Raw genomic sequence first — 11,116 nt, forward strand, 5'->3', positions numbered from 1 at the left:
AGATACCTTGGCACAGAAACAGGATTTTATAGGTTATTGGAGTAATGCCCTGAGCTCTCAGAGGGCCAGAGCATAAGTAACAAACAAATAACATTTTCTATGCATGGAGAGATATCACACCCTCGACTCAGTGCCAGTAACCCAGCCTCTCTAGTGACTGTGCTGCGTGCATTTAACTGACTGAACAGCTACTTGATATCATCCAGAACAGCTTATAAAATTAAACATTATTAAACATAACGGCACACACATAATCCTTGCCAACACTTATTTCAGTAATGATGCTATGCTTGCCCCTCCACAGGTCTGATCTGTCACTTGAGAACTCAAATGACCCATAACTGAAGCTGCTTTATCCACCTTCAAGCTCAGGCCGGTCCATTAGCTGGACATGGTGCATTACGTCATATTGAGCCCAGCTTCTTTGCAGCCACTGAACTGCTTCCTGCTCATATGCTTTCCCATCACCCCAGTTTATACGACTCCTTTCCCACCTGCCCAAGTAAATGAACAAGCAAGGTTAGCACCTTATTCCAGAAAATGGAGCTAAGGAAGTTACATGCTGTTATGTAACTTATGTCCGTGGTTTCTTCTTGTTTGGCTGACTTTTCCATACATCTTCATTTGCTGATCTGACCATTACATTTCCTCCATTTTGAATTCAAGCAACTCTTTGACATTTTAGAATTGTCCTCCCACTGCTCACATTTCTAAACTATGCTGTGGGATTTCTGATACGTGGAGCTCTTTTAACACCAGTATTGGGTGGAGGGTTCAAATCTGAGATAAAAGCAGCCCATTACTGTAAAGGCATGAATTATACATGGATTTTTTTAATGTTTTGTAAGACCCAAAGTTCAGTTGGGTTCAGTCCCTGCAGAGACAGAACATCGGAAACAGATCCTTCCCACTGTGGTCTAATAAGGGTGAAGCTCATGCCCCATCCTTTCACGGGGGTGGTAACTAATCCGCCTGTCACTGCCTGCTTTCCTAGAAGGCTGTGTGAGCACAGCAGCTGTTTGACATTTACCACTTGGTTCTGCTTGGCTGAAGTTGACCAGTAGCTTTGCAATTTACAAGGAGGTGCTTAGGCATTAACACCAAGAACTGAAGTTAGCTCACGGCCACAGTTTCAATCAGTATCATAGAAGAGATTTCTGTCTGATCCCCTCTCTGTCTCTCACAATAGAGGCTAATTACAAAAGTGCTTCTTTCTTTGACTCTGAAGTTTTGTGAGTGCCTTCTGTCTTGTTTTGGTTTTTGAGGAGGTGGGTTTGAAATAGTCCTTGTGCTGAGATAGCACATACATCGGTTTTTACTTACAGCCAAATCCATATCAGGTAGTACTCTGAAAATCCTTCCATAATTTTAATTTCCCTTTCACTCCTTGGGATGCACAGTTCCTTTCTGCTTTTCATGGTCACTTCAAAGATTGTTTGCCAGTGTTTCATGGCTTCAGAATCATTGCTCAGGGAACAGAATGGTGTCCAAAGGAGCAATCAGTCTAAGACAAGAACTCCTTCAGCTTTTTCAATGGAATCTGTGGTTGTTTGGTCCTTTAAGGTCAGAAGAAGCAGGTGGTATAAAATTCACATTTTTTTTAGAACGAACAGAAATACAAATAGATTTCCTCAATAGCTCTCAGTACAGCATGGTCTAATATAAGCAACAAACAAGAGACACCTGCTTCTTTTGCAAAGCAGTCAGGAAAAGACCCTGTGTATGCAGTTTGCTCTGGGACCTGATTTGACTTCTTTGTTCCACCTGATCTTTGGGTTATTAAGATAGAAAACAGTCAACACCTGTGGATGTCACATACGTGTGTGTGGATAACTGAGCTGTTCTCTCTGCACTTGGGGTTTATTAAGATGAATAAAATAAAATAACACAGTGAATGTAAGAGCCAACAGAAGATAAGACTATTAGGGTTAAATCCTCCACTGATTAATAGGCATGTGAAATGCTAGGAAAGACTTGCTGATGTTCCTCCTCATCCAGAGAAGGATGATCTGCTCTAAAATGGCTTCCCAGCTCAGACTTTACAGTTCCAGAAAACATATTGTTACAAAGACTGTTAGCCCTAACAGAGGTAAGCATGCCTGTAACAAACCTTCCCTGCAAGTTCTCAATCAGTGAGTTCAGAGAACCCTTCAGTGCAGCAGTTTGCCTTGTCTTTTCGGTGTGCTGTCTGAGGGTTGGGGATTTTTTTAAATGCTGTAGCGTGAATCTTCCCTTCTTAGTATAAAAAAAAATCTTTATATAACCTTTGGAAGTTGCATAAGCAAGAAATGTCTGTTAACAGCTGCAAATGTTTATGTAGCTCTCCTGTGCTGGAGAATGCTGGCAATTCAAGGTAGCTAGCAGGAGACTGGCTGGTGTGAACAGCTGCAGCCAATAATTATACCCTGTTCTCCTACACCTACTTTCTGGACCGGTAGGACTGCTGAGCTGATCTGGTGAAGAAAGTAGAATCAATGTGTTCAGGATTTTGAGCTGTTGGGGATGGAAGTAAGTTCTGTTTTTCCAAATCTAAGCTGCTGTTATAGCTGGAACAGAATTCATCCTTGCAGGTTGTGAACCAGTTCAGTTGCCAAGAGACTTTGAGAAACACACAAGGAATGATGTGAAGCCTAGGTTTAAGGAGCACTTCAAAATACCTTTCTAGCTTAGAAAAAACTTTTCTGATATTTCTGAAGACTGAAATTTTTTCTTAACAAAAGCTTTTCTCTTTTGGGGTGGCTCACAGGGGATGTAAAATGTCTCTCTGTAGCTGCTGCTATCTAGTTTGTGGGCTGAAAACACAAAGTGAGAGGGAGGGATATCCAACTTGAGAATGGTCTTTCTTGATTGTAGTAAGGTAAGCAGTACTGAATCTCAGCTGCTCTCTTCTCCTTGGCCTGTACCCCACAACCAGAGCTGCACTGGCGGTGCAAATCTTGCAGACAGACTTTAGAAGACCCTAATGTCTAGGTAGATCACAGCAAGTGAAAAGTCTCAGAATCCCCACTAATGTGGATTCTGTTTTTTGTTTTGTATTGTGTCTGGTTGCTAGATAGAGCTTTAGTATTAATTTGTGTGTTAATAATTAAAATGTTTAAGATGTTAAAGGACAAATCACCCTCTCCTGGAAATTAAAGACTCATGCTACAATCTCCTGATCCTCGGTGAGTATTGCGTTAGTCAATTTGCGGGCAGTCAGTAACTCGATAGCAGCAAATTATGTAGTTATGTGGGAATTCTGGCTTTTGGAACGGGCTGAGGTTCCCAAGCTAAGGCCCAGCACTGCTAGGGTGTGTCATTTACATGAGGCACTTAGTGGAAAGAAAAAGCTGTGATGCCACAGTCCCTGGTGCTTTCTGGAGAATAAAATACAGCAGCAGCATTACTCTGAGGTAAAAATGAGAATGAACAGAACTTCTTATCCACTAAGAACTTTTCTCAATAGTGAGGGACAAACTTGCTAAGTAGGCTTTCAGCTGATAATATGTTTGGTTTCCTGTTTTACTGAAGGCTTTCTTAGGTTCAGAGATGATGAACTTGGGACTGGATTTGTGCTGACTGAATGTCCTATCTGTACCTTCAACTCCACACTTAAAAGCTTTTCAGGTATCAGTATAGGTGCAGAACCAAGTCTTACTTCCAGTGTCCACTTACACTTGCTCTGTCTTAAGCCTACAGCTGGATTAAGAGTGACAGAATTTTAGCCCAGTATCCACATGCCTACTCTGAAGGAAGAAGGATGATAAAGGCCAAGAGCTTAAGACTCAAAGTCTTGCTCTCTATTCATTCAATTTACAAATAGTTCTGTTGTTAAATCCCAGTCTGAATGTCACCAATTTCAGCAAAGCTGGGATTTATCCCACTGCCCTTCTGAAAAAAAAAAAAATTACAGCTACCATCAGTACTGACATAACAACCAAGTCCTTCTTCATGCTTTCTAATGTGCCTCAAATTCTTTCTGCCATTATCAGGAAATAGGAGAGAAAAGTGAATTGTGATAGAGCCAAGTAGTAATCCACTGAAGTCATAAACCGTTAAAAAGGTACTGATATAGCTTTTAAAATGGCAACTTCTTCATTATGAAATGACAGAGTCTGCTCTGCTAAATGTCAGAATGCTGGCCTGTGTGGACCCCCAACAGCCTGCTTTCAACTCTACAGAAGGCATCTCCACGCAGCTGTTCTGCTGCAGATGTAAAGGTTTAGAATCTTAGATACCTTCCTAAATCACACAGCGCACCTGGGTGAATGGGAAACTGCAGGAGATGCAACTCCCAAACTCTAATAAGAGTTATACCAGTGTTGGTTTGTTTGCTTTGTTTTTATCTTTTTATGCTACACTATAGTAAAAGAAACAGCTTTCATTTTCTACTTAATGATTTAAGTAAACAAATACAATATTTCAGACATTTATTACAAAAGAACAGTATGGCTGTGCCCAAAGCTGTCATAACAAATGTATTTTGTAGGCAAAAAGAACCCACCCAAAATTTACTGTATGAGGTATGAAGCAATAATGGGACACGCTGATTCATCAGTTGATGAGACCAGAAGTGCCCAGTGTTGCCCAACAGAAGGTTACTCAGGGTTCTAATGAAGTGTTTCTCTCGCATAAAAGGGAACAGATGTAGCCAACCTCATAAGAAACAGAGCTGTGACCTGCTGTGAGCTCCCATTGGGCAAAGTTTCTTTCAGATCTGAGAAATTGTTCCAGCTGAGTCAGAATATTCCTCCAGTACCACCGTACTTCTGCAGGCTAGATTTCCAGATTCAGATCTGGGTTGTGGTAGGCTGTGTTCTACCATTTTTCATCTAGTTGCTATATTGGCAAAATACCTTTAGGCCTTGCAAGCTATTGGAGTGCTGACCACTAGTTGAGGAGCTCTGTTCTATGGACCAACAGAAACATTACATGGAGTTGTTTTGCCCTTGATGTTAGTGGTGTATCTCGCACTGAGAATCAAGCCTTATCACCTTCCCAAGTTCTTTGCAATGACAGAGGTCGCAAACCTTCCTGCTGTGCTTTGAGGTATAACTAGTTGTGCTGGCTGCAGAAGTAACTCCTGACAATGAGATAAAGTAGAAACTTTCCTTCAAGTGAAGAACAAATGAAGAAGAGGCATTTGTGAGTTTGTACCCATCTTTTACATATGAATATTTTGTAGTAAAGAGAGAGTAAGGTTTCTATTAACTTAGGTGGCTGGAGAATAGGGAAGAAATACTGACATTGTGGCTGACTGAGGATTTCTAGTTGACTTCCTTCATCTCTTAAGTTTTCAATTCATGCTAGATGTGATTATAAATTCAAACATCTTGGGTATATAGTACAGTAGGTGGTTGCATATTGCTTAACTTCTGCACTGAAGCAAGCAGAACATTGATATCCACTGCACTTACTATATGCTGATGCAAGTATTTCAGGGTATCTTGGTTTTAGTCCCAGGATAAACCTAACTGCCATGATGGGGCATGTTCCCATTGGCATTCTTGTTGCCTGTCACCTCATAAGTAGAGTTACTTGTTCAGTGGGGTTAGATTCCAAGTTCAAAACCAGATATTTAATAAAGCTTCCAGGAAAGCAATAGCACTGTGGATGTCAACAGGGCCTTCAGCATCAAAGGCCCAGAATAAAATTATAGATGGAAAAGACCTGTTAGGTCATCTCCTCAGCCCATCTGCCAATGCAGAGAACAATCCTGCAGTCTGCTTTTTCCCTTCTTTGTCTGTATCAAGCTGAAGGGGTTTCCACTGCTTCCCTTGGGAAACTACGACATAGCAGAGTAGCTCTTGCCCTTAGGAGCAACTTTGAGTTTGTGAAATAGCAGAGGCTGAGTTTCATTTTGATGGAGGAAAGGAAGTCTGAGAGAAGGACCCTCAGTCTTATGACTATACTGTATCTCAGACCTAATTCTCGATTAATCATTTTTTGCGTACAGATCATATGAGGATAAGTGTCCCACCCTACAGCTGTCTTGTTCAGTAATTATTCCTTAGACAGATTTTGTCATCTTTAAGTTGTAAGTAGTGCACAAACCCTGAACAATTCCATTTCACTTGGAAAAACTTCAGAATGTGCTGTAACTAATGTCTGAAGTATTCTGCCTGACTCTTACACCTTTCAGTTGTGCTGAAGTTTTTTGGAAGTTAGTAATCTGATGTCCCAGAAACCCATAAAAAGTCATTCCAAAGTATTTTCTTGAAAAACACTCAACAGATGTTTACTGAAACCAAGTGCATCTATAGACAGATGCCTTCTGACAGTTATTAAGACTTATAATTGTTTTCATTCAAATTCCCTGTGCTCCCTTATACTGTTGATGTCATAACTTTTTGATGTCTGTATCTCTTGCAAGGAAATGCTTCTAGCCAAATGTATGAAGTCCTTTTTTGATCTCAGGTATTGGGCACTGAATGACAAGAATCAACTCTTTTTCAAAGGGAAAAGAACCAACAAAATAAAACATCTCCAGCTATTAAAACAAGTAACCCTCTAACTATTGTTGAAAATCTATATATTTACAAACTGCTAAAGTTGACTGTGGAGGAGTCCCTGCAAAAGGACTACCACTACCCTCATCGTTTTGATAAAGGCTGTGTTTGTTTGGCAGTCTGCAACCACTGAAAATCATACTCAGCATGCAGGATAATGTTAAAAAGCAGTTGTAGAGTTATGGAAGACTATGATTAGCATCTTTTTGCAACTGTTTGAGTTGTACTTGCAAAACAAGCAAGGATTCAGAAAAAGCTGTTGTCTGACTGTCACTTTGGCTGTGGGGATTTGGGGGATTTGAATACATGAAATGTCTTTGTTAGCAGTTGGATATAATTTCCTTTTGTTTAGCATTTGCAGAGGGCTCTGTGTAAGACAGTAATATAATAAGAAAGCTTTGCCAGCAACAAGATTTCAGGAACGTGCACAGGCCACTGAGACTATGTAATGTACTTAATTATGGGTCAGCATTAGAACAGGCAACTATGATGCAGTTGAAACAGAAAGGTTTTCCCTGGGCTGTTGGCACATCCTTTAGAGTACGAAACCAGAAGTTGTGCTCTTAGGTCTAATTTTTGTTTTAAATGACTAATTTGTAAGCAGTCTTTCTTTGTGTTGGCTACACAGAACTCTATCTGTTCTTTACTGTTCATTAGAAGCGATTTTCACATGAATATTTCAAGTAGCTATTCAAACATTCCTAACGCTGCTTGCTAGCTGATGGTGTGCCTGGAAAATGAAAGGGTGGCAAACCAGAAAGTAAAGATCAATGACCAAATGCATGAGGGGAAAAGCTATTACCCACGGAGACCCAAGGAATTGTCTCACAGCCAGATAGTCCTAGTTTCAGTGTTACATTGATCTGTGGCTCTTGTGGCACTTGATGCTGACAGTTCAAATGTAATGAAGGTTGGTGGAATAACCCACTGAGGCAGATATCACTAGCATACAGCTTTATCAGTGCATGCTTGTTGTGTACCACCTTGACACTGGGATAAATGTGACAGGCAACTAAGACTGTGGCTTTGCACGGATCTCTGAAAGCCAGCTTGAATAGACCATATTCCTTTCCTTGTCCAGCTGTTCTACTATTTTAGCATGTTCTCAGAATTTCCTGGAGTAATTGCAAATAAGTAATCATTTTTTATTTAGCTTGTACGCAACCCTGGCAGCACTGATCATCTAAACACTTTCTTAATCTATACGTAGATACGCCATCATATATGTTCTGAACTTTTTAATGGCAAACTTTAGGAGTAAAGGGTCACAGGTGGTGTCCAGTGCATTATTATTATTGTTGTTGATGTGGGCCAAAAACTTTAAAAATCATCTTCATTAGCAGGAAATAATGATGTAAAAATAAACAGGTCCTGTTGGTAAGCAGGCGTCCAGGAGCAGATAGGAATGGGGAAAAAGTCATAATCCCCTTGTAGGAATCAAAGAATTGCCTGAGTTGTGTTTTTCTGCTTGGTCTAGGCTGTTCTAGATGCTAAGCATCTCAAAGGCCTTCCAAATAAATCACAAATGCCAACAGTTACCACTCCTACACAGCAGTCTTCCAGCCTGCTCAGAATACAGTAGTGAAAGTTTGCCCAGGTTTGCTTGTTCTACTGGTCAGCCTTAACTCAGCCGGCATTTGGGAAAATGGTGTTTAGAAGCTCTGTGCACATGGCCTGGAGTGAGATACAATCTATGTCATGCCTCCAGAAAGAACAGAAATGTGAAGTCCTCTTTACAGATGGTCTTAGCTTGAAAATCATAAAATGATGTAGAACGCTGCTGCACATGAGTGAGGAACAATGTTCTGACAGAAATACTTGCTGCCTCTCCAGAGCAGCAGGTTGGCTTTTCATTTGGCAGCACTATTCCAGGCTTTACCCTCGTTATTAGTGGAATTGATACGGTTAATATTAAAACAAAAAAACCTCACCATGATGAGTAGGAGCCCTCACTCCAATGATACACAGCTCTGTCTTCCTCTCCATGTCAAGAGAGCCTTCAGTTTCCTATTGCTGGCTCCATGATTTCCTGGCTTTGTCACAATTCCTTTTTCAGTTTTCCCACATTGTCAATGCTTTAAAGGAAGTTGAGAAGAAAGGTAAGAATTGAAATTTCATATTTCCCCCTCCAAAGACCTCCTTTTATTTTGTCCATCATAGCAATATATAGGCTGGCAGCAGTCAAAGAAAAGCTGTATTCTTGCAGAATGTGAATGGCCTGAATTGCCTATAATGGTCCTGACAACATGTCTCAGAGGTAACTTGTACCTGGAAGTGAGACTACAGGAAAGTAAAACCTACATTCTCTCTGCTATTATGAAAACCTGTGTGGTGAACTCACCTGATGTTATTCTAAGGGAAGGTACCTGTAATTTTCCAGCAATTGAAGTGCAAGCTGGCACAAGCAGGAAGATTATGGTCAGGAGCAAGGTGTTTTAGCAAGAGTAGTGGATACTACATGCTCTTGAGACTCAGCACACACAGTCAGCTTAGTTGCAAAGGAAGGGAAGAAGTTTTCTTCCAACTAGGACATGCAGTTATTTTGTCTTGGCCACTTGGAGACATCCTCTCGGACTAGCTAGGAATCCATAAACCACAAAACACTCATGCTAAAAGAATCTGGCTAAAGATGCTACTTTTGTGACTGGATTTTTGGTGTTTCTTTGTTTGTTTGTTTTTCCTTTTATAAAACAAACAAATTCCTTTGCAGTAATCAATAGTAATCAAAAGACTATTTTCTTCAGTTCAAGGATATCACCTTTACATGTTAAGGCTACAAACAATGTTAGTACAAAACTCCTATCTCTGTAAAAGAATGTGCTATATAAATATTTTGTAAAAAGCTGATGATTAATAGTAATATTTTGTGGTATAATGAAGAAAATCAAACCTTATGGAGAAACAAGCAAGTGTGCATAAACAGCTCTCATTCATTGAATTCAGTATATTTTTTTTCATATTAAAAGCAGTAGTTACTTTCTGGAAGGTGGCTCTCAAGTTATAGAACTAATTTGTCAAGCTCTCAGACCTGGCAGGGCAAAAGGTTTTCTTGCTGTGTTGTGACAGAAAGGGAAAAGCCTAACTACTTCAGTAAAGAGCTAAATAACCACACAGTTAATGGAGAGAAAATGTAGGAAAATAATTATGTTAATTCACTTCAGACCTGATCAGACCTTTAACCATGCAGTGACAGACATTCTTAGCCCAGCAGCAGATCCAAATTTACACTTTGCAGAATAACATCCTTACTGAGCTAAAGATTGCCAAGGAGCTGTTAGTGAGGGAAGTGCCCTGTGTGCCAATTCCAGAAATCAGTAAGGCAGTACAGTCTGCCCTATATTTCCAGACTTTTGGTACCTTACATAACTAGGTACAAAATACACAGTTTTATTTCTGATTCTTTTCTTTGGAAGTGCAGTCATGTGCAATCAGGTGGAATAAGTGTGCTGATAATTTTCCTTCAGAAACTGTAATGATTAGCGATGTGGACACTTTTCTCTTTAGGCAGAAACCATGAGGCACTGAAGCAAGCATTCACTTTTCTTGCACTTGAGGTCACAAATTTATGCAAGTCAAAAATGTTGAGCCTGCCAAAAACATCATGCTACACTCTACCAAATAAAAGGACACTGTTATTCTTACAAGGAAAGGTTTGACAGGACAGGAAATAGGCAGGGTCATAGAAGTTTACTTAATACCGAAGCTTATTTAACCATCTTTAAGCCAAAATATAATGTTATTTTTTCATATATATTTATATGTCTATATTGGGGGGGTGAGGGAGATAAATACAAGTAAGCTATTACAGGAGTAACAGCCAATACAGAAGCTAGAGAGCTTTAACAAAAATTCATGTAATTCAGGTTACTGTACATCACCTGTCTCTACTGGGTTAACATGCATTAACTAAGTTTTAACTTAAGTCCTGAAACTGAAGCAAGAGGAATCCAATTTAGAGACTCCAATGCAGTTTACCAAGCTATACACTATTTCCATTACAATTCAATCTTTAAGTAAACTGCATTTCTCTTAAAGGAATGAAGGAGGAGGAAGAGCAGAATATGAAAGATAGGAAAAATGTTGCTGTTCATTACAATTTTCCATTTTTGTTGAAACGCAGCAGGAGAGCAAAGCCACAGGCTTCTCTACTGCTCTTGCATGCCAGGAGGGATTATGCAAACACTGCAACCACCCAAATCTTATTTAAATTATAGTCATTGTTCCCCCTTTAATGGTTATACTTTTGCCTGCTTTCACTCAAATATTGCTGCATCTTGCTTTCCGCCAACTTAGTCCCAATGGGAGTCATCAACTCTTAATTACAGATGAACAGATCTCTGAAAAATACCTCTGAAAAAAAAAAAAAAGAAAAAAAAAAAAAAAAAAGAGGTAGAAAAGAAAGCAAACCTTAAGTGCCATCTAGTGGCTGATTATTAAAAAACATTAGATCAAAAAAATTCTGAACATGCCACAGTGTAACCTAACCAGCTGAAATGAAGGAGTGCTTGAATTGACAACCAACAAAGACCTGGTTAATAACTGGGGAACCAGGGAAAGGACTAAAGATAAATAGCAACTTGAGAGTAACTTTCAAGATTTTTGGCCTTAGTTGGAGAGCCCAAATGGCA

The sequence above is a fragment of the Excalfactoria chinensis genome, chromosome 10 (genome assembly GCF_039878825.1).
Source record: "Excalfactoria chinensis isolate bCotChi1 chromosome 10, bCotChi1.hap2, whole genome shotgun sequence".
NCBI classification, from domain to species: domain Eukaryota; kingdom Metazoa; phylum Chordata; class Aves; order Galliformes; family Phasianidae; genus Excalfactoria; species Excalfactoria chinensis.